Genomic DNA, 24,129 nt, shown 5'->3' with positions numbered 1-24,129 from the left:
CTATAATATACAAAAAACACACAACCAAAAAGGACACCAACATAAAATGAATTTGTTTAAAAATTACTATGAATATTCACAGATTCTTTTTGCAATTTTGCTCAGCTCCAGTTCTGTTGATGCTACTTGAACAGACAAATCAGTAGTTTTGATGTGCCTTATGCGTTCTTTGAAAATGAGGTTTAGACTTTCATAGAGACTATTGTGATGTGAAAAATTCAGATAAATCTATATCAGTGATGGCTCCAAAAATAGTTGAATAGCCTATATTTACACACATTGACTCTTTCATATAACTCTAATTTCATTTGAAACTCGTCTCTGACCCACGTGAGTCCTACAGCCCACCTAAGGATCCATCTTACAAACATTTATTAGCAAGCAATGTATTTAGTACCATCAGTAGTTCTGCTAGCATGATGCTTGACAGTAAGTGCTTGTGAAATAGGCCTCCAGGCCCCAAACCTGCAAATGCTTATTGCTAACTTACTGATATATATATATAGTAGGTGCACTGATTTCAGTTAAACACATGCACAAATGTGTGCATCATCAGGACCTTGAATTGTAATCTCTTCAGGGCAGAGCTGTTGTGTGGCATTGTCTATAAATTGTCACATATTTTTAAGCACTCTTTAAATAATAAATAAATGATAATAGATTAAAATAAATGTACACTGTGGCCTTGGAGTACACAGTGCATTTAAAATATTCATATTTTCCAGAAGTCTTTTCTTAACTCATCACTTTGCAAACTTTACTGAATGGAACCCACAACAACATTAAAGTTCAACCTTTTTCGATGAATCATTGCTGATTTTTTAAAATTATTGTTTTATTTGTCCAAGACCAATACAGGTTTGAGTAAGTTTTTGATTGAGTGAGGAAAATCAAAACATGACAGATTGAAAGTTCAAAACCACGTGGCCGTTTATTGATGGGGAAGGAGGATCCAAGTCTTCCAGCTAACATGTGGATCTTGGTGCGAGACATGGTTTTATTCGAAAGCTCTCTTACTCGTGTCAGCATCTGATTGGTTCCTAGCTCCTTTGCCTTCCAGGTTCTGAGTTGGAGCCCTCCACGTAAACAGGATCTGCACACAGCACACTGTCCTTATGCACAAGGCACGCTGGTATTTTTGCACAAGGCACTAGCCTGACCCCTAGGTGACCAGGCAGAAAGAGCGGGAAAATGCACATGGCACTATAAGGTTGCACACTTAGCACTATGGTGTTGCACACGGTACCAATGTGACCTTTTGACCGACAATTGGCCATACAGACGCCATGTTTGAGCATAATCTTAGGGCTGCGACATGCCCCCGTGGCCGATTGGCAGTCCATCACGAGAGGGTCAGCTCACACCTAGGAAGGGGGACTAGCCTAGGGAAGGGACAAAAAGAAATTTAGACAAGGGGTTCGGTGTCCAACTGATCGTCAGCTGACTGGAAGGCAGAGTACGTAACTTGAATAGGAAGTGCAGATACAGCTTTAACCATCAAGGCTTTAGTACACACAAAACTTAAACAGAAAATAACAACAACAACAACTGCTGCAGCAATTAACCAGTACTTAAAGGATTGTGCCCATTGTCCAAGTCCCCAGCTTGATAATGTAGTTTGATGATAACTGCTGGGTGATGGCAGAGATGTTGTTCCATTCAGGGCGTAGGCGAAGGCAACATTGTCCTTTAAAGCGAGAATCAAGATTCTCTAAAGGCTTAACAAAAGTCCTGATGTAACAAATAAACAGTCCTGGTCAGTCTTTTAAAGTCATCCCCCACCCACATCATGCTAGCAACAAGACAAACACCACAGACAAACATAGAACACAAAACATAATTCCTATAATTAAATGCAGTGCCAGTAAATGCATGATACGTTGAGTGCTTTTCAGCTGGCATCAGCCTTCTCTGATCGTCTGAAAGACAAAAACAGAGGTCTACTCTTCTTCAGCTTGACAGTAACAGTGGAGAGGGCGGCTTCAGAATCTAGAATTTTCTACCTCTATTAAACTGACTGCTACAGGAGACGGGACAGAAAAATCCCAATTCAACCTTAGAGCTTCATCGCACGCTATGGATTCCACCCTGAGGAATTATGAACGAGAGGTTCAGTTCTGCCCACACACCTAACGCCCAAATAAACAGAGCAGAAAAGCCTATCAGGGTTCACCCCATCGAAGCACAAACCTCAGGGGCCGCAGCGAAGTAAGGAAGAGGGGTTAAGCACCCCAGTGGCGCCACTCCTAGTTCGCCGCAGCCATCTGGAGTCCAATGTCTGAGCTAGGAGAGTCCCTTTATGGTTGCCAAAATCTGTTACCAAAATGTTGGGTCTGCTGGTGCCAGCTTACTTGTAGAGTGTCTGAAAAACAAAAGAGACAATCTTCACCCCCCTGACAGGGAGGTGGAGGCATATAGAAATGAGAGCAGTTGGGATATTGCCCCCAGGACGGAGAAAGTCAGGACCCAGTTCACCAGAGGGTTTGCATATGGATGATGCAGTTGTGAGCAAAACTGAAATGACAAAACAGAAAATAGGACATGCCCTAGGGCAAGTCCTGTTATACGTGCCCCCTTTTGTATGATCAGGGCACTTTGAGGGATTATACAAACTTCATTGTTACCAAAAACAAAAAGATAAAACTAGACCTTTACAATCTTCAAAGAGACATGACCATTCTGTGGAACGGTCTGACTTAATAAGCTCATTTACTAAGACCTGGAAGGTTATTGATGATTTTACCCAGAACACTTTAGGTATGGAATGTCTGACTTTCTACCTCCAACAGTATCTTTCCAAAGGAGTTTTTTACCCGGGTAATGGCGGAGACTTTGCCCCTGAGAGAGGCTCCTAAAGCCCCTAGTCTAAATGCACTATCCAGGAGTAGGAGCCCCCTTCTGGTAACAGTTGTGTGTCCAGATATAAGGCAGCGTAGTAGAAGTTGGTATCTGAGAAATGATATACCTAAACCGTCTCTCTTTGTGCCATGGTGGGATAAATTTAGCAATAAAAGAAATGCTGCAAAAGTCAAAAATCAGGGCAGTGACTATGCTAGTCCTTTACATCTCAGCAAGTTAAAATATGAAGATAAAAGAATCCCGGGGACATATGTCCCACTGATCCAATTATGACCTCCAGGTAAGCCAGTTATGATGTACCAGCCAGGTGTCTGATCGGCTGGTATACGACATGATAGCTATTGGGAAAGTGGCCAGGTTTGGGTACAACAGCTGGGACGGATTGTAAAGCTCCATGGGTTATAACGGGTTGGGACGTATAACAGGTCGCTTGGCACTGCTGGCAAGGGCATATAACTTTTATTGCAGTGCTAACGGGTCAAATCCGATTTACGGTGCCCGTGTACCATGAGAATTTGATAGAGGGCTTGTCCAGGCAAATGCCCCCATTCCTCATACATGTATGTCAAAAAGGACCCTGAGGGCCAGGGAAAGTAACAGAAGGCACCTCGGGGCTACAAGAGGTATTGGCCTTAAAGGTCTGAAGGAGTTGGTTGAGGGTGGTATGGAGTGAGTTGCTGTCTGATCGGTGAGAGGGATAGTGGGTAGAGGGGACCATGCCCCCGTCAGATACAATTCAAGGGTTAAACGCACTAAGCTTAGCTAGAGTGGAATCTTTCTCAACTATGGAACTTGAACATAATACCCACTGACCAAAAGCCTCCGGGTTATTGAAGGTGACTAAGGGAAAATATGGCCTGGATCCGGGGAGGAGGTGGCTCCGAGTCGATATGTTCAATAATAGTGCAGAGTTGTGTCAATTGCGCCAGTATAGCCTCAACGAGACTGAGAGTTGCCTCTAACTCCTGAATGAGCTGAATTACTAGCTCATGCGCTGGGCTCCCGCTCGGGAATCTTGGGGGGTTAATGGTGGGTGGACAGGTGCCCCTGGCCGCTTTTAAAATCCCTTGAGCACCCCTCCACAAATGCACCGGATCAGTCCCAGCACCAGCTTCCCCTGACTTGATACAAGTCAACCGATAACTGGCCTCTGTAAGGGCTAGCCGAAAGCCCATATGACAAGTCGGAACACAGCCTGCAGCACCGATAGACAGACTAGCAGTATAAGTCTGGCTCCCAATAATGCAATTCCAACCAATTGCCTCAGAGTGCCCCCGATCGAGTAAGACATGGTACTGAAAATGATTAAACTCCTTATCGGGGGTTTTGTCAGTGACCTTGGTTTGCCACGGACAATTAAAGTATACTGGTGACAAGGAACAATTTTCCTCACTTTATCCTGTTCGTGATGCCATGTCCGAGACCAATACAAGTTCGAGTAAGTTTTTGATCAAGTGAGGAAAATCAAAACGTGGCAGATTGAAAGTTCAAAACCACGTGGCTGTTTATTGATGGGGAAGGAGTTGCAACTTGGGCTGGGGAGGAGCGCTTTTACTAACTAACAATACTATTAGAATGAGATTATTTACACAACTTGAAACAATCTATTTACAACCAAAACAGGAAACCAAATGATCTGTGATTAACTGCTCATCAGAAATTAGAGCAGATGCACCAAACTGAGTAAACTATATACATTAACCAAATATTGTGAAGTACAACAATTAACCATATAGCAATCAATACAACAATTTAACTTTCATACACTATATGCATAACTTGGTACCAGTAACAACAATATGTACAGTTCTGTACCAAAGAAGGGAGGGAAAAAAAGAAGAGGCTAAGCAAACAGAATATTACAGAAATTAGAATACAAATACCACACTCCAGGCGCAGCTGACCAGCAGTACAGACACCGAGAGCATGACGAATTGATGAGAATTAATCCCACTCGACCCGAGCCGGCTAAATCCGCAGGAGACCCTTCTATCTGGAAGGAGGATCCAAGTCTTCCAGCTAACATGCAGATACTCCTGCAGATCTTGGCGCGAGACATGGTTTTATTCGAAAGCTCTCTTACTCGTGTCAGCATCTGATTGGTCCCTAGCTCCTTCTCCTTCCAGGTTCCGAGTTGGAGCCCTCCACATAAACAGGATCTGCACATGGCACACTGTCCTTATACACACGGCACGCTGGTATTTTTGCACAAGGCATTAGCCTGATCCTTAGGTGACCAGGCAGAAAGAGCGGGAAAATGCACACGGCACCATAATGTTGTACACTCCAGTACGGTGTTGCTCACGGTACCAATGTGACCTTTTGACCGACAATTGGCCATACATATGCCATGTTTGAGAATAGACTTAGGGCTGCGACATTATTAAAGTACCATTTTGTATATTACAAAGCAAAAAAGCTGCAGTGATCTAGGAGGAAAACAATCTTTCATGTATGAGAACAATTGTTCATAACTTTGGATAGCTGACTGATACTCAAATTATGTTAAATATGCTTATCCAGGTGCTTCAGTCACAGATAGAACACTGTAGCCTTCAAATAAATAAGTGATGCTCCTAATGAATACTTGGTGACAGCTAGAGTTACTGACTGCTAAAAATTTTTTATGCTTTCAGGAAACACTGTAAGTATATAATAGCAGTAATTCATGTTCAAACAGACATGAATGTGTTATCCTAATACCAGTTACAGTACAGTATATATTTATATGCCACTGTCTACTGCTAAAACTACAATTAATGGGGTACTTTAAATGACAAAGGAAGGAAAGCTAAGGAAATATGTAATCCAGGCACTAGAGCAGAAACAAAAGAAAAATTATCAAACTACAATTCAGTGTTTAGGGTGTGACTATGTAAAAGTTTGCAGACAATATTGTTTTTTAAAGGAAAAGTAGGACAGTACCTTTGCTTAGAACTACAGAACAAAAGCAAGAAATAAGCAGGAAAGTTCAGATTCATTCAATACTTGCCCAGTAATTCAGCGGGTAATGTAATATTCTGCTGCGCAAGATACATAGGTTTGAGATTAACACTGTGAATTTGCAGGGCTTAGAAGCATTAAAGAGGATGTGGATATTGAACACCATCATTGCTTTGGAGGAGAGTAGCCTTTTTTGGAGTGAGATGGATTATTGTGCTACAAATGTGGGGTGTGCAGAGATAAGGGAAGGGAAGTTAACAGGGAGAAATGACAGCCCAAGACCACCAATGGAGAAGTGCATATTTTTATTTACACACTATGATAAGAGTCAACAAAATTAATGAGAAACCCATATTTAAATGATGGAGGGTCTATAACCATGTGAAATTAGTCACTTTTGCTTCACAGGTTTTCATGTAGACATTTTTCTTTGTCTTAGTCCATTATGTTTTGCGTGCCAAATCCCATATTTCATTTCAATTTCAAGTGAAACCCAAATGAATGCAAAATATCCGATGAAACATTGTTGAAAATTTCAAGTCTCTTCTGGTTTTATTGTGAGAAAGACAAAGAAGATTTCCCTTTATTTTATATGCCCCCTGCTTTGACATGAAATCATAAACCATGCTGTATTCACTCAGAACTGAGCTTAGGTTCCCTCAAAGGGTTGTGACCCTTGGAAATCTTTAAACAGATGTAGTCAGAGATTTGAGGTTGTAAAGAAACCCAAAAGGACGCATGTGTGAAGCTTGATTCTGCTCCATCTGAAGTCAATGGCAACATTTCCAGTGAGAGTTTCAGAAAGCAGGGGAGGAAGAGGTGTTGTGGTGGTAAGGATACATTCAACGAAGAAAGCATAAGTTTTCGTATCTTATTTGTACATTAAAACAAAAAAACTCTTTATAAAATTATATTATCACAGGTTACAACAAAGTGTCAATGCACTTTGATCTTCTGTTTGCATTTCTTGTCGATGCAACTGTTCCACTTTGTGACTGGTAACTGATACTCTTCTGCCTCTAATCCTTTCCACTATGAGTGACATCTTTATGATATATTGTAACCTAAACTGTATCCTTATATTTGCATACCATCTGTCTTCCAGAGTTTAGTCCTTGGCCCTCTTCCTCATTTATCTCATCTCCTTTCAACACTTCATTTCTGCATTCCACCTTAAATATCACTTTCATGCAGATGGTACCAAGATTAATATTCTCTTCACGGTTTGATTCTTCACTCATTTTCTAGTTGTCTCAATCACATCAGTTCACTTTTCCTCCACACTTTCTTCAGCTCAGTGTGCTTGTCAGGCAATAGGTGGACAGATTAAGTAATAGGACTACACATTTACTAATTATTCATACGGCAAGAAGGCATCATTGGGATGGTTTTAAGAGATGAGATTAAAATTCAAAATAAAGAATTTATCTTTTTTTCTGCTCATGGAATAGCCATAGACAGATAATGAATTCCTTGCATTACTCAATCATTTGATTAATTCTCTCTCAATTTTTAACTCTGTGAATAGATTGCAAAGAGTTCTCTGCAATTTTAGATATATGTAATCATTTCTCTTTGAGAGGTGTTGGTCAGTTGGGATTGGTCAAATAATTCATATGGTGTCATTTCACTTTCCCAATTGGATGATTGTACAAGCAAATACTAATTTTCCTCCCAGCACTTAAGCATTTGACTCTGCCAACATTCATGCCAGTAAATCTTGATGCCTGAGATGTTCCTGTCACATGACTCCAAATGCAGTATGGCATGGTTCAAATGAATTTATGGTATTGGAGAAAGTATCAATGGAAGAAGAAATCAGTATTAGGTCAGTTCTTGTTTTGGAATATATAATGATGAGTATTGCATAGAAACCAGGGTAGGAGGGCCTCAGTAAAGTTCCTTCTGACTCTCCCAACTCTATATCCTTTTTTAGAAAAAAAACATTTTTGGCTTTACTATTAATTTTTTTCCCTATCTACTTCTTCTTGTGTCTCAGCCTTTCATCTGGGTTTGTTTCTGCAACACTCTCTTTTATTTCTGTTGCAGCACCCAGTCAAGCACCCCCTCTCAGCCACTCACTAGACTGCTCTAGCTACTGGATCCCTGAAGTTTTATATCTCCACACCCTGCCCCAGTATTGGGGTCCCTAGGTCTATGGCCTAAGACTATGCCACTGGAAGCTGCGGGAGGCCATGCCTGCGGAAGGTCAACATAAACAAACTATCTTGCAGCCCGTCAGATTACCCCAACAGGCTGTGTGCCCACGCACCACAGGTTTCTCACCACTGCTTTAGAGTAATTCTCACTCTCTTTCCTTAGCCCAATGACTATTCATTATCATTATGGATTATGAATTGCCACTATGAATGACAAGTGCCCCAATTTCAATTCCCTAATACAGTGACTAGGTAATTATTACAAAAAGTGTAACATCTTCAACAGGAGAGATTGAGGTTTGCCCACACCACAGTATCTTTTCGCTTAGCAGCTAGGGTACTGTCTTGTAATACAAGAAATGCATGTTCAAATCCCTTCTCCACATTAGGCAGAAGAGAGAAATTGTCTCCCACATCCTATGTAAGAGCTCTAATAACTGAGCTAAAGTTATAAGGAGTGCACCTCCTTTTCTGGCCATATTGTGATTCCAGGCTGAAAAATCAAAATGGTTCAGAAACATCAAAATGACTCATTTGAATCCAATATAAATGAAACATTTGATTTTTTTTCAGTTCAGTGAAAATGATTCAGTGAACTTGACATGAATTTGGGCACAGCTTTGGGTCAACTGAAAGTGCATTGTTTTGGTAACAACATTTTGTTCAGCTCTACTCCAAACTAAAATCTGTTTTTCCTCCCAACTGCTTCTCTCCCCTTCTTTGGATTAAAAAAAAAAAGTCATGTGGTGCACTCTGTTGCATCCAGATTATAAACACAATCTGAGAGGCTGTCTCTGCCCTGAAGAATTTATAGTCTAAAGCTTTCTTCCCAATCAATGGGATCATCCACAAGCTTGGCACTAGCCTGATTGGGATTTAAATTGATTAAATTAAATTCTTTAAATGACAAAGGATAGGAGAAAGTATTATTATTAGTGCTAGCTAGAAAATGGAAATCCCTTTCTAGCAAATAAGTGAATAAATAAAATAAATGGCATTATTGTGTCTTAATCAAAGTCAAATAGTGATTTTTTTTTCCTGGGAAGGGATTTGAAAAAAAATAGCCAATCCATTTGGGGAGAACCAGACCAGAGATTTTTTGGCTTGCTGGCAGCCTGTGGGGAGACATTGGGTCAATTTTACTTTACAACGCTACTGGAAAGGCTGAAGGCTGGGATCACTGGCTCCTCACATGGGGGGTATGTAAAGAGAAGAAGAGCTCCTGCTCTCTGCTTCTCTGACATTCAGAAGAGGAGGGAAGCTAAAGTGAAACTGACAGGAGACTTTCAGGCTGGCAGCAGGGGAGAGATGATTTTGGCTTTCCAAAAGGAAAATTTTATTTTTCAAAAGTTGAAATTTTCCTGTGACAAACTTTGTTTTTACCAAAAGGGCATTTTATGTTAGAAAAATCATTTTGGTGGAGAATTCCCAACCAGCTGTAATTATTATCCCACTTTTACAGGTGGAGAATGGAGGCAGAGAATGACTAACTGATCAACCCATCTGCCTTAATTCTCTTTCTTTCCTGCCTTCTTTCAACTTCCTTCATCTCTTTCAAATCCTTCCGTAAGGCCCACTTGTACTATGATGCCTACAAGAAATCATCAACAAATATAACAGATAGGTAGGTGGCCAGCATGGACTTCTGATATTTATCTTATATATTTGGCTAGATGAATGCAAGTTCCATTACTGTTTCCCTCTTCCCTCCTCCTCCTTCTCCCCAGTTCCTTATATTGTTTATCACATCTATTTGTTTAAATTAGATTAAGTTCTTTGGAGAAGGCACCATCTTTTATTTTCCATTTATATAGTACCTAGTACAATGGAGCCCTGACTCTGTGGGAGGCCTCTAGGTGTATCAAAATAAATAGATAAAGCCATAAAGGAATTCATGTGGTCCCTTGCCATTCCTTCCATTTTCTAACCTCTTCCTCATATACAATTCTCCTTTCTTCAGTTTCTTCCTCCTTTTTGTATTTATCAACCTCTTGACTACTTCCTTCTTTATTTTATATTCATGTTCACCTTAATTATTAACTTTCTTTTGCTCTTCTCCTTTGGTTCACAGTTTCCCTGTATAACACAGTTCCCTTATCTATTGCTTCATGTTTCTATGGTGCATTCTGGGTCTCTACAACATTTCTTTATTCTCTAATGCCAATGGGGCATCCTAGCAAGAAAAACACATCAGACCTAAGTCAAATTGATGTCCTAAGAACCCTTCCTGGGTGTATTTATTTTTGCTTACTTTTCTTTAATGTCCTGAACAAATTTAAGTAAACAGATCTGTGTGGGTATAGCTGAGGGACCTGATATAATTACCTGACTCAATATTGGGGTTCAAGCTTGATGGCATTGGAGTTCTTGCAAAGAAGAAGTACTCAGTCTTAAAGACAGTTTTCTAAAATTGCATGTCAGTCTGATGCCCTAAGCATATTGCACCAAGGGCACCTTGTTGGCTGAACCTTAAGGAACTAAAGTGATGTTCTCAGACATGATTAGAGTTGCATGGCCTTGGGGCTTCCTAAGGCTAAAATGGCTGCAGAAAAGATAAATAAAAGCCATTTTTCTGTTGGACAAACTAATGCTCTGATACCACAGACTTATACATGGACCTTGAATGATAGCAAGAGAAATTATTTAATACTGTATGCTCTTGGAACCATATATCTTGTATAATGATGCCCCAAAGACATTCACGTATATCATGTGATAGACATTTATGACATAAAGTAAGAAAAAGATCTTTTGTATGTTTAGATGGGATATAGATATAACTTCTAAAATTGAAGTGTTTATTTTACATTTTTAAAAGATAACGGTTATTGCTCACTGTTCCCTTTAGCTCTAGATTATTTTTTAAAATAATAACCATTCCTTTTATTCTTATCCATCATAGCTTTGAAGATAGAAGACATCATCTAAAGTCTGACCTTTGGGAGTTTAGGAGATGTAAGGTATGGTGAGTTGTATTGCTGTACCCTGGTTCATCAAGAGTAGGAAACATGTGATGGAAACTTTAGGAAGGAATACATAATGCTCATTGAATCTGACAGTCTCTTGGCAAACAGAAGTTGTTTCCTCAGTATTCTAGTGTGTTGTAATCTGAGTTAAAGATTTGTGCTTCTTTTTCCCAGATCAGTAAATATTAGAAATACTGCATTGGTAGCATGCTTAGCATTTTGCTTTGCTCTACAAACTGATTCAAAATTTCAGTTCATTTATGAAAACATCAGCCCATTATCTATTACAATTTTCTTTGTGCCTGAGGCATTCATTGCAAATATAGGGTGACTCCAGTACACAGCAAACATGGACTCTGACCAGTCCATCCAAATAGAATGGTGAAATTGCTTTACCTGAAATATGACCTTTAAAAAGCAGAACTTTCAAAAGGACACAGGATTGCTGAAACATCTTACTTGTAATTATTGTGTGGTACAAAATCCTTTCATGCCTGATTCTGGCCTCAGGTTGGTTTTACACTGGCATAACCTCATTGATTTCAGTGGAGTAATTCCTTATTTGCATGGGTGTAAATAAAAGAAGAGTAAAGCCTTTCTGTATATAAGCAGCAAGGTAGATGTTACTACTTGTTCCAACACAATGGACAGGGCTTACATGTACTTCTATATTTGTTTAATAGTCATAACAACTCCAATTCAATTATAAAATGACTTCAGTGAGCTTATTGCATTCTGTTGGATAGCAGCTGATCTTGAGGTCCCACAGAATTAATTGCCATTTTTGTTAAGTATATGTAAGCAGTACTGGTGGGTTTCTAATCTTCTGTAATCTTTTATGTACCAGCTATGAAGATTCATCTAGCTCCCTGGAAAATGAATTATGAAAATGTCTCTAAAACCAATAAAGAGAGATGATAGAAAAAAAATTATGCAAAAGCAGACTTTTGTCTTAGGATGCATATATCATACTTAAATTATTGTCTGAATACTGTTAAAAATATTCACACGTTATATAACATGTATAAAATTAAACACACTATTTAAATGGTAAGCTCCTTAGGGCAAGAAAATGTTTTGTACATTGATTAGCCTGTTTGGGCGATTCAGTAGAATCACAAGGGTATATAATCAGTTCCCTGTCAAATAATTATAACATACTATCTAATATTTTGAACTACCTATGCTATAAAGTGCAATTCATAAATCATATAGTAAATCATGTAATTCCATGTTATGTATTAGAACATTTTCTGAAATACTTAAATATCAGATATGTGCTTTGTACAACAAAGCTCACATGAAAAGTACATTCTGTAGACTACACCGCAGTCTGTCATCAATCACATAAAATATATGTTTTGAGCCTCTGAATTTAAGGTTTATAAATGTAACAAATAGAGAGACTATTCTGCTCATTATAGCCCCCTTTATTAGATGTTTGTTTCATTATCTGACAACAAAAGAAAGAAGATTGGCAGAGCTGTTCGGGAAAGCCAGTGTCATGTCTGCATGTACCATGCCAGGATCAAGCCAGTGCTATTAGTTCCACAGTTTAATGAGCACAAAATTCACCCAAAATTGTATAAAGCAGAAGTCTATGAGTTTAGACTTTTTGCTATAAATTGATATGACACATGACAAAAAGTCAGTATTCCCACAGCAGCAAGTTAAGTGTATTAGAATTGAAGACATCTGTGCTCTACACTTTGTTCCTATACATTGGAGCCATGTGAACTAGAAAATCTACTTGAGGAGAAACCCTCTGAATCTAGCAGAGCAGGGGTTTAATTAAAGACAATGGTTTCGCATAGTTATTCACCTCCTTTCTTTGTTCCCATCTCTCCACTGAACTCTTCTCCCCTCCCATCAGCTTCCTTTTCCTTCTCAAGCCATTGCTTTTACTTTTTATTTCTGACCCCATCTTTATTTTTACATATTTAACTATGTTTATTTATTTAAAAAAAAAGGTGTCAGGCTCTACTCACAAAGGTGCCTTTAACACATTTTATAAGCATCAGTCATAGATCAAAGAAAAAATCAGCAGCCAGTCTACTATATATCAAAATAAACCAGTCAAATAAATCCAAACAGAAAAGGTGACAGCACATCCCCCCCCCCACCTTACCCAGAAACCAAACCTGTGACATCCCCTACTCTCTGCCTTAAAGCCCTGCACAAAAAAGCATTGCAGCATAGCCTGAAACAAAGGACAATAGGTCTAGACTACTATCGAAAGAGCAAATTCCAAAGTCAAAGGCCTTCACAAGTGCTGTCAAATGGAGAGGAGCTCATCAATGTATGGTGTTTCATCAAAGTCGAAACATTTTATGGAGACTTAATTTGTTTAGACAAAGTTTTCAGTGGAGAGGTTTATGAGGTCCAGGGCTCAGAGAGAGAGAGAGTGAGAGTGAGAGTGAGAGAACCAAATCAAAGTTAGAGCTCTTTGTTCCAGAAACAGCCATTTTGAAACAGTTCAATTTTGGGAAGACTTTCCAAAGGTATTGCTTTTATTCCAATGTGGATCAAAAACTACTTTTGAAAATTTGAAAGTTGTCACAAAATAGAATGGTCATCCAAAGATGCCACGCTTAACAAGTTGGCTGCTGTTACATTAGCTTCAGTTTTCAAGAAGATTCCACCTTCCCCTTCATCTATCTTCTTCTTTCTATGTCACGCTTTCTTGTCTGTGTCTCCCTATTCCATCCTTTTTCAATTGTTTGTGCTCCACTCTCTACTTTCCCACCATCTTCCTCTTAATGTTTCCACCAATTCTTTCTCTTACTCTCTTCTTCTGCATTAATGTCTCTTTACCTCTTTCTAGCTACTAGTTCCCTATGGGCTTGTTTTTGTTTTTTCAATCCCCAAATCTCTATTTTACTGATCTTTCAATTTCTTATATCTTCCTGCAGAATAAGAGAGGTTCATGTGAACAGACCCAGAGATTACATGCAAATTGTTAGTACAGAAATTACTGCTGCTTGTAGCTGCAGAACTTACAATACCTTCAGCTTAAAAGAAAAATTACTTATTTCTCTAGAACTATATTATATAAGGGTCTGAGCTAATGCTAAGGCCACGTCCAGACTAGGAATTAAAATCGATTTTAGATACGCAACTTCAGCTACGGGAATAACGTAGCTGAAGTCGAATTTCTAAAATCGAGGTACTCACCCGTCTGGACGGCGCGGCATCGATGTCCGCGGCTCTCCGTGTCGATTCCGGAACTCCGTTCGGGTTGATGGAGTTCCGGAATCGATGTAAGCGCGCTCAGGGATCGATACATCGCGTCCAGACTAGACGCGATATATCGATCCCCGAGCAATCGATTTTAACCCGCCGATGCCGCGGGTTAGTCTGGACGAGGGCTAAGAAACTAATGAACAAATCCATCAAATAATGTGGGCAGTTCTTTTGGGGGAGTTCCATGGACTGTGCTATACAGGTTAGATTAGATGATCACAATGGTCTTTTCTGGCCTTGGACTCTATTAATGGTGTATGTGACCATTTTAATTCATTTCCCTCCAAATATTTAGACAAGTGAAATTTTGCTGTCATGAAAAGTTAGTAAGAATGCTCATGAAGACTACCACAAACGTGCACTAGAAGCATTCACACTGATGTTATGAAATCTCTTTGTGGATTGCAGGTTGGAAGGAAAGGAAGCTGTCTCTGGAAGATAAGCAGGAAAAATGAGGATATTTTTACAGCAAGCAGCAGCAATAAAAAGTCTATACTAATTTGTGTTCAGATATTGAACCACCACTGCCGCCATGAGGAGAGGATAGTTACATGGCCCTGGAAAAATGGTTGAGTGCATGGAGTTTTGCTAGTTAATAAGGCAGGAAGTTCAGTGCCTTATGGCCCAAGCCCTCTTTCACCACCTGGAATGATACTGTCCAGAGGTTAATGCCAGCTTGCATCCTGAGGCATCTCTAAAAACATCTCGGGTCAGCTGCGTTTCCATATAGTAGCAATAAATTAAGAGAAGGGGGCAGGAGAGAAAAGTAAGCAGATGTGATAACAGAGTAGTTCCCAGCTACCAGTAACTACCAGGTAAGGGCAGTTACTCAGCACTGTGGCTGTTCTTTTAACCACAGAGAGGTACATCAGCTGCATACAGGAACCTTGAAGAGCATTTGCAGCTGCTTGATAATGCTACTGCACCACTATTTCAGATTGCAGTGATCGAATTGCTCATGCTGATATGCTCAACAGCATGTGAAGAAATGCTAGGAATGTGGTTGTGGAAATCATAATGATGAATATAACTTTTTGTTTAACTTTTTAATCCCATCCACACTAGAATGATGGGTTTTTGTTTCGTTTTGATTTAATATATTTTGAGCTTTTAAATTGAAAGAAAAAGATTACACAAATAATCAAATACTCCTAAGCAATACTACTACTATATTTGTGTGTGTGTGTGTGTGTGTGTGTGTGTGTGTGTGTGTGTGTGTGTGTGTGTGTGTGTGTGTGTGTGTGTGTCATTGGACAGTCACACATGCAGGCATCCAGTTACATTCATGATAGCATGTGTATTCACCTAGAGCTTTATCCTTGTGTTTATTGACATTTATTTCAATATACTCTGGTAGCTTCAAATGTCTTTTTGTGTACAGATATACAAAACATACAGCTTGAATGTATTTCAATGTTCATCAGAGCTTTTCAGACTGAGTGGGAGATCTCCAGAAATGTGTGTAAAAACTATGCATGATGTGTAAGAGTGTGATTATTTTAAAGATCTATAACTGTATTTCTAAACCAAATTTCTTCAAAACGAACACATACATATTTATTCCATTGAGGACTAAGGAGGATCTGTTCCTCTATACGTATACATATCAGTAACTTTAGGCACATAGTCATCCCATTGAAAACAATTTTTTGCAGGATTGTGACCGAAGGCCTTGTGTATATTCAAAATTCAACAAAAATGCACTTATTCAATATCAGTGGAATTGTACTCCTGGGGGCCAAGTTTTTAAAGTTATTTAGGCATCTAAAGATGCAGGTAAGTGCATGGTGGGTGTCACGGAGTGTGGAGGAGTCAGGGCCCTGCACCCCCTACTTTCTGAGATTCACTGTGACTCTTCACCAGCCAGTAAAACAGAAGGTTTATTAGACAACAGGAATACAGTCCAAAACAGAGCTTGTAGGTACAGAAAACAGGACACCTCAGTCAGGTCCATCTTGGGGAGTAGGGAGCCCAGATCCGGTGCTGCGCCTCTCTCCATTTCTCCAGCCAGCTCCAAACTGAAACCACCTCCAGAAGTTCCCCCCAGCCACACCCCAGGCTCCTCCTCCAGCCTTTGTCTAGTTTTCCAGGAAGAAGGTGTCACCTGGCCCCAACCCCTTCCTTGGCTCAGGTTAAGTGCTCAATTATCACCCCTCAAGTGAAGTCACACCTTGATATCCCACCACCATCAGCATTAATGCAGGCAGTAAACCAGTGAGACTCCCCTACAACATTACCAGATTAATACTCCCTACTCCGTCACAGTGGGATTTTCAAAAGCATCTCAATCCCACTGAAATCTTTAAAAATCTGGCCCTGACTGCCTAAATCACATTTGAAAATAACATTTAATCTCCTAAATCACTTAGTCATTTCTGAAAATTTTATCCAAATGAAGTGTCCCTACAAGTTTTGCACTGATTTAACTAAATCAGTTTTTAAACTTTCAATATAGACAAGGCCTATGTCTACTAAAACATTAATGTTTAAAATTAGGGGTTTGGTGTGGTTGGTTGGTTTTATTTGATTGTTTGAGGTATGTAAAGACATTTTACAAACTGAAACATACATTTTTGTGCTATTCAAATTACTAAAAAAAGAACCATATTACCAAACTTTCCAGCAACATTCAGCTTTGGACTATGAAAAAGCCGATGAAACTTCACTCCAAAGAGTTATAACTTTCTGAAAAATATAAGCACCTTAAAACAGACATCCAATGAAAGTGGCTTCTAAAGCATAACTATAACTTGCCCACAGAAAAGCTATAAAAAAGCCAAATAAATGTATGTTGGTATTAGTTTATTCATTTGTGCTGAAATATTTACAGATGTGTTTATTAGTATAGCTATATTAATAGATATGCTTATTCCTATAATTGAGCTTTATAAAAAAATATAGTGCCACATGAGATATAAAATGGCTAGTTTCATTAAACACTTCCCTAGTACATTTTCTTTCAAAAAAAATCTAAATACATAAAAATGACAGTGCAGGAAGAAATAATGAATATATGCAGCATCTTCATCTCTATGCAGATGAAGTGCAAGCTCTTGTCCTTGATTTAATATTCACAGAAAACCAACCAACTTAAAGAGTAATATGAAAAAATATTTGTCAGCATTTTTAGTCTAATCATGTATTTCAATATTGCAGTGTGCTGTTTAATGAGAATCCCTTCAAAAATAAATCAAAGTACTGGTGTACTTTTAGAAGGAGTAACTCGTCAATGGAATGTTCAAAACAATTCCTGACAAACAACATATAGACCTTCAAAGAATCATGAGATGTGAACATAAGAAGCTTTATCTAGTATTTCTATTTAATAATACATTTACAATTAGTGACATGTACACAGCTGATATTAGGTTGAAGTACGAGCTCAGATTCTGAAATCTGTAACAAAAAGCAGGTTTTCATATACTACTCAGTAGAAACAGCTTGTGGTAAACAAAGTGTCCAAGGTTATTTATCTTATTTTCTTCATTTATTTGTAATTTTGTTTTTATATTTATGAAGCAGCCCAGTTCTCAGTAAATAAAAATGAATTGAAAACAAATACTTCAAGATTCAACTGGGAATTGTGTGTTATCTTCACCTCCCAACTTCATTCTCATCTTTATTTGTCTTTGGGGGGTTGCTGCTTACTTATTTTCTTTAATATATGCATTGACTAGCGCAATTTTTCTCCTTCTCATATGCAGTAGCAAATTTCCTATTTTGATAATAAGTGGACACCCAACCTCATATCCCCACAAGCTTATTTCTGACATTTTTTACTGTGACAATGATTTATCAATGACTTCCACAGTTCCCCTGTGGCTCCCTTTGGGGTATTTTAAATGGTTTCACAATAAATATGTTTAGTGACTGTCTACTTTGACATATATTTTGACAAAGTCAATCATTATGTGTGTTCAATACACCTTATCATAAGAAAGGAAGCCTACTAACTGGCAAAACTGCTAATTTTGTGAAAACTACAGTGTCAACCCTTTCTGGGAGAAGCTCAGATAGTAAATAAAGGTTAAACAGATCAGCAGATATTTAATTATATCTTTTAAATATTAAAATTATTCTCCGTGTTATAAAAGAACAATTCCTTATATTTCTTAAGGCACCTCTCTTTTATAAACTAAAGTTCCTGATATTATCCACAATGTGCATTTTTAATTTAGTTGGAAGAAAAAAATCAAACTTAAAATGTAGTACTGATAATATGCTGCTGTAAATGTAAATATAGCATGAAAAATGAATGAAGAATGTATTGGATACTTAGTATATAAAAAATATTAGGTACAAATAAAATATTTATAGAGTGTAGCTGTGTTTTCAATATATCTGGCAAGGTGTTACCTACTAACTTCATGCTCCACTGATCTGAATTTTAACTGGGAATTTTTAGTGTCGGGCTTAAATATTATCATTTAATGAGACTTTAAGAACTAATTTACATAATCCTCAAGCAAAATATTGTTCTATATTCAAAAGAGCCATCAGTATTCCTTTTCAAAGCGCATATTAATTCAATTTCAAAAAGAGGATGTTTATGACACCAAGATAAGAAAATACAAATACAGTTATTAATCACTTTGTAATTACAAAAAGTCTTTTCTTAAAGTCATAGCACAAATACCTTGCACGTGTTTGTTTCACATTCATCTACTGACTTTAACTTCTCTTGTTTAACCTCTAAAGGAAAATTATATATTAAAAAAAGTCTACAACAAATATACTTTAGATAATGGAAGAGAACTTTTTAACAACTAAGACTGTGTACTGTTAAAAGACATTATTTGACTACAAGTAGTATTTGTTTCTTCCTAAATGTGTCCTATATTGGGACACATGATGATTTCCTGCTTCAGGTATCTGTAGTATACATGGCAACATATATGGCCTTCATTCAGCAATGAGTTCTGTATAGAAAGGCCACTGTGCCCACATATAGTCCCATTGAGTATGTGCATGGGTGCATGCAGTCGTGGTATTTATGCACATAAATTAGGCACACACAATTGCTTAATGTTAACTTTGTAAATCTGACATACATTGTATAATTGTGCACCTAAATGTCATTTGAACATGTAGGATTTGTGTGTGTGTTTCACTGAACCTTCCAATATGGGTTCTGATTCTATCTCTGCGAGCCTCATTTTGCCATCCTACTCATGTTGAGTGCCACTTTACTCCACATATAGACACACTAAGCTAGACTGAGTCTTTAGCTGTAGCCTTATTAAGGGGCAGTACAAAACTCTTCTGCACTAGCAGCCACTCTGTATGAGAACTGTGACTCTCAGTCAATTTCCTTCTCTGTTCACCCGCTTGCTCTAGGGGACAGCAAGTTGCAGCAGCCCTTAGAAGCTTACTTCTTCCTTCACACCTGGACAGCTTCTCAAGTCAGTGAGTAGGCATGGGTGAAGCCAAAGTTCTAAGCACTCTCTACCTCCTCCCATCCCACCAGGAGGAAACTTTCAGAAAGCAGAGACTATACTCTGCAACAGACCCTAAGCCAAGATTTGCATAGAACAAGTAAAAGAATGGATGGGAACCTTATCCTCCTCTTTGTCCCCTGCTCAGCTGACTAAGTCAAGGACACAGTCTAGCTAACTGAAATCAATGGAATTCATTATGGAGTAGAGTACTATTCAACTTGAGTAAAGGTGTCAGATATTAAGCTATAATGTGTTACAAAATGAAACTGGAAGACTAGTCTCATCCTGATTTGAAAAAGAGTGGCTAGACCTGAATTATATTTTTGCTCAAGTATGATTACTTTGAAACTGAGTGGAAAATAATTGAATTGTATATTTATTGAAAGAGCTGCTAGTTATAGCTCTCATCTCTTATCATTTTCCCACATTAAAATTGTTTTTATCGCACAAATAGTACCTCTTAATCTGAAATTGACATGTTCAAGTAGCACACTTAACTCCATGCATTGTTATCCTTTCATGAAAAAAAGTAAAGTTTTAATATATGATGAATTATCATCCTTTAAAAATCAGTCAGCTTTAATAATACTTGTAATTATTTAAGTATATTAGTCATGTTTGAAATATTAAATGTTATCTACAATGGACAAGGAGGAATATATGCTTTTTTTAAAAAAAATCTCAGTTCTTTGTCAGTATAGCTAAAAACAGCTGGAGGTCATTGAGTCAGATTGTCACATATTCAATTAATACTTGTTCAACATGTTAAAGGACAAGAATTCTCAAAGCCTGGTGTGGTGGATCAGTCAGTGATGGGAAACACAGCCTACTGATGAAGTTTAAAATCATATAGATATTTGTTAAACTTACAATATATGTGGGACATGTTACATAGCTTGAGTTCTATTTACTAAAAAGGTATGCACCAATTGCATGACTTTTCTAATAGGAGGTATTCACTGAAAGCCCTAAAGACACCAGAGGTGACTAAATTCTTTAGGTTTAATATTCAGAGAAGCCAGTATCCCAAAGCACAACTAAATGTGTTATGCCTTAGAGGGGCATATACCCTAGAGGGGAACAGTCAGCAAAAATTAGCTCCAGATTTCCTCCCCTGTCCCACATCAAAAAATGTCTTCACATAATTGACAATGGGAAAAAAAGAATAGAAATTCCAGAGATAGTCCAAATTAAACTCCAGCCATTTGCTATAAATTGATTCACAAAATTATATTTAGCATGTTTCACAAAACAAATACATGTAAAGATTAATGTTGTATATTGTCATAAAGATACACTTCCATATTCCATTGGCTCCATTAACATGGCTATTTTTGTCCATCTTGTATGAATCCAACTGATCTCTTTTAGGATGTGTTCACACTGTGTTCTGATGGATAATTTGGTCCAGAATAAATTTCAAGTAGATGGTGGAGGGAGAAAAAACAACACAGTTTTTTAGGCTAGGAAGATAAAAAGGAAAATGGCATAATGGTTGTCCTTGCTCAGATCTTTTTTTTTTTAATCACCTGCTAGCAATAGCAAGACAGTAGCCTATTGTAGGTGCTAATTAACAAGAGAAGTACTTTGACAATAACAGAAATGTTGATAGCTATCTGTGGAAATGTGAGCATGAACTGAGAGGACAGAACCGAGTGGGCATGGACCACCTGTTTCATGTGTTTCAGTGTGTCATGGGAGAGTATGTATTAACTTGATTTAAAACAAAAAGTTTTTCTATGTTGAAGTCATCTTTCTTTAAGTTGCTTGTTAATGCTGTCCTACACACAAAGAATACAATATTGTGACTCAACCTGTGATCCTGTTCAATGTTTGTTATATATTTGAATTTGAGATAGGTAATATACTTGTTTTCGACAAGGTAGTGAATTATTCTTTGTGTGTGTGTGTGTGTGTGTGTGTGTGTGTGTGTGTGTGTGTGTGCGTGCGCACGCGCACATGCGAGCGCATGGAAACAATCATAGACATGCAGGACTGGAAGGGACCTAGAGAGGTCAGGTAGTCCAGCCCCCGTGCTGAGGCAGGATCAAGTAAACCTAGACCATTGCTGATAGGTGTTTGTCCAAACTGTTCTTAAAAAATTCCAGTCATGGGGATTCATCAACCTACTTTAGAGGCTTATTCCACTACCTTAGTATCCTAATATCGAACTAAAATTCCTTTGCTGAAGATTAGCTTATTACTTCTTGTCCTAACTTCTGAGAACATAGACATGGAAAATAATTGATCACTCTCATTTTTATAACAAACGTTCTTTTTATAAAATATTTGAAAATGGTTACTAGTTCCCCCCTCAGTCTTCATTTCTTAAGATTAAACATACACAAGTTTTTTACTCTTTCCTCATAGGTCAGGTTTTCTAAACCTTTTATCATCTGTGTTGTTCTCCTCTGGACTCTCTCCAACTTGTTCACTTCTTTCTTGTAGAGTGGCAACCAAAACTGGACACAGTACTCCAACTGAGGCCTCACCGGTGCTTAGTAGAGAGGGACAATTATGTACCATAGCACTCCTGTTAATGTACCTGGAATGATTTTAGCCATTTTCACAGCTGCTTCACAATGTTGGCTCATATTCAATTTATGATCCACTGCAACTCCCAGCTCCTTTTCAATGGTACTAGTACGTAGCTAGTTATTTCCCATTTTGTATTTGTGGATTTAATTTTTTTTCTTATTAACTCCAGTACTTTTAATTTGTCTTCATTTAATTGAATTTCATTTTGTTGCTTTCAGACCTATTCGCCAATACGTCAAGATAATTTTGAATTCTAATCTTGTTCTTCCAGAGCGCTTGCAACCCCTACCAGTTTGGTATCATCTTCAAATTTATAAGCATAAGCTCCACGTCATTATTCAAGTCATTGATTAAAATATGAAATAGTATCAGGACAGATGTCCATGTGGAACACACCATTTTTTTTATGGCTTTCCCTCACTGGTTACTTCTAATAATGTTAAATTCTCTCCTCTTCTGAATGGACCAAGAAGAATAATGTCCCTAACTTGACAAGAAGATTAAGAATTGGCTCTTTTCCAGATCTTTTTTAATAGCAAGTTGAGTTCTCTTATGTGACATCATACTTGCATGAGCTAACTGTACGGAAGGAAATATTAATTTTATTGGAACAACAGATAAAGTACAAAGCTCACGTTTAGAACTGTATTCTAGTTCTATGCTGATATATTGGACTTTATGTCCTGAATTAGAGCAATGTTCCATCTAATCTACTATCCATTATTTGAAAGTAGACTATATCAGATGCTTCAGCGGAGATGCAGGAAACCTCATCAATTACTCAATACCGTTACCCTGTCAACTAATAGTTAACTAATGCCCTGAGAGTTTATATTTCACCTATTTTTCCTATGTAATATCAACTGCATGTTCTTATTCTCCATGTAATTCTTATTTTTTTAAAATTAAATTAAGCTCTTGGCCTCAGTGATATCTTGTGACGTTGAGTTCCACTGGTCAATAACATGTTGTGGAATAAAGTATTTATTTTTGGCAATTTAAAGTGGGTCCTGTTTCACATAATAGCTCGAGGGAACAGCCATTGAAAGGGTAAATAGGTCCATTTTCTCTACTTCTCTTCATCATTCTTATTTGTATCCTGTCTAAAGAAAATTTGAATCATTATGATCTCTGTTCACATGGAAGTTTTGCTCTGCCTCTAATAATTTGAGATCAGCCTCTGAACCCCCTCTAGTTCTCCCACATTATTTTACATAGGAAGATCCTAGCTTCATTAGCAATAAGGGATACAAATGGCAGTTAGAGATGTAGGAAAGCTCTTTATTGAGTATACAAAGATGGCATGCTCAGATGCCTTTTACATGGCAGCACCATAGCCACCAGCTTGCAATCCTGAAAGCAGATCTTCTTCCTCCTTGCCCAGTCATCATACTACAGTCAGGACTGATCAGAGTCCCAGGACTTCACTGATATTTTAACTAACATATCATCTAGTCCTGCTCAGAGCAGGTCTTTAACATGGTTAAAACACTGGTAGCTGCTGCCAACTCATTCAGGGCTCCTTCACTGCTACCACCAGTGAATGCAATGACCTCTTGTATATCCAGTGCTGTCACAGTCACTAAACCAGCACTGCATATATAAGAAAAATCATGTCAGTCAAACGTAAATAGCTTCCGCCTGTTTAAAAAACTTGGAAAGTCAACCAGGCTGACATTAGAGTGCATATCAACACAAGCAGCCAGCCAAGTGGCAAAAAACTGTTTTGCTGCATCTATGAGCTTAGCAAAATATTTATACAGTGATTGCCAAATTTCACTCCACTACACACACTTCCTATCAGGTAAATTAATGTAAAGTGTTTTTAGAGTCATATGGCCATTTGTCATAAACAGATAGTTAATGTTTCTTTTACCTGTAAAGGGTTATAAGCAGTGAACCTGGACCACCTGATCAGAGGACCAATCAGAAGACAAGATACTTTCAAATATTGGTGGAGGGAAGTCTTTGTTTTGTGTTGTT

General features: G+C 38.1%; 1 pseudogene; it reads right to left on the bottom strand.

The window, feature by feature from the left end:
* Positions 1-7,043, bottom strand: part of LOC127047386 (DNA (cytosine-5)-methyltransferase 3B-like) — a 32,082-nt pseudogene extending 25,039 nt beyond the window's left edge.
* Between the last annotated feature and the right edge of the window lie 17,086 nt (positions 7,044-24,129).

This window comes from Gopherus flavomarginatus, chromosome 3 (genome assembly GCF_025201925.1).
Source record: "Gopherus flavomarginatus isolate rGopFla2 chromosome 3, rGopFla2.mat.asm, whole genome shotgun sequence".
Lineage (NCBI taxonomy): Eukaryota > Metazoa > Chordata > Testudines > Testudinidae > Gopherus > Gopherus flavomarginatus.
This window is presented reverse-complemented; position numbering and strand designations above follow the sequence as displayed.